The sequence below is a fragment of the Notothenia coriiceps genome, unplaced genomic scaffold (genome assembly GCF_000735185.1).
Source record: "Notothenia coriiceps isolate Sejong01 unplaced genomic scaffold, NC01 NC01_scaffold00024667, whole genome shotgun sequence".
Lineage (NCBI taxonomy): Eukaryota > Metazoa > Chordata > Actinopteri > Perciformes > Nototheniidae > Notothenia > Notothenia coriiceps.
This window is the reverse complement of record NW_011357368.1, coordinates 1,451,340-1,452,709: the sequence shown is the minus strand read 5'-3', so window position 1 is coordinate 1,452,709 and position 1,370 is coordinate 1,451,340.

Genomic DNA, 1,370 nt, shown 5'->3' with positions numbered 1-1,370 from the left:
TGGAACAACAGATGTAGCCCACTTATTTTTTGCAGACCTAATTTCCGTTTTCTTTATATGTTGTTATGTCCTTAAAAAGATTCCAATTAATGTAACAGAAAACAGCAAGGGAGTGTTTATCTTAAAGTAAAAAAGCACTAGATTATAATTATTCTATTCATTTCAGCAACAGTTTTACAGGCTCCTGTTCCCATCCGTTATATATGTACGGAGAAGGCTACAACTCACACACACACAGAAGGGTCAGGTGGTCAACATGTTGAAAATGATGGCATTATATTATGTATTAATCAGCCACAGAGAGAAATAAAAATCAAGTTACAGTTGTTATGAGCTTGAATGCGAAAATAAATGTTTGAGCCTTTTGACCTCTAATTGCAGAGTAGTGCAAAGTAAGCATTCCGCTCCTCTCAATGACAAAAAATTCTATCAACTCAATGACTGACAGTTTGTCAAAATGTAATGATGTATGTTCACATGCTATACTGTATGTGTGTGAGTGGATGGGAGTATCTACTCTGTACACCTCCCTGCGTGTCACTCACCTTAATGAGCTGTCATTTAACCTGAGGCCAAGTAACAGCCACTATAAACCCTTCAATGGCATTTTAGAAGAAAATAGATCTAATGCAGCCAATTTTAAATCAATAAACCAAAGCTGTTCAAAGATGCTTGACAAATGAACCCAAATGGAACTTTTAGTTAAAATGTAAACCCGGAGCACAATGGACAATCTATAATCCAAATATAAAGGATAAGATTTGACACAGCTTTTGATAAATTATTTGTACTTAACATATGGAATTATTACAACATAATGGTATGATTTTAAACGATAGATGATGTATAATTGAGATTTTTTCAAAAAGGGTGCATATTTTTTTTGCTGTAGAAACGTAACTTAAAAAAGTAAGGGACTTAATTGATCAAATAAAATGAAGTGCACAAATGTATGGCAATTATACCAATTATAAAATAATTATATATATATATATATATATTTAAAGCAGTGTTGTGCAGTTGTAGCCTTATTTTGTGATCAACTTAAAATTTGAAGAAACTAAATAATCAATGATGTAACTCTTTGGGAAAGTGTGGGTAATGAAACTGCATTCTGAAAGCTTCCTTAAATAACCCTGAATGAGACGGATCACACTCAGAACACAAATCTGCAAACTATTCATTTCCGCTTGCGGGTTTTTTTTTTACTACATTTATGCTCAACCTTGCCTGAAAATTACAATTAAAAATGTTAATGCAGGATTTTATATGTTTTACAAGACATAAGGGCAAGAATTCAGAGGAAAAGGAGCCGTTTTGAGCTCTGCTACTAAAAACTGCTTTTTTTTAACGTCATACGTCAAACGCGT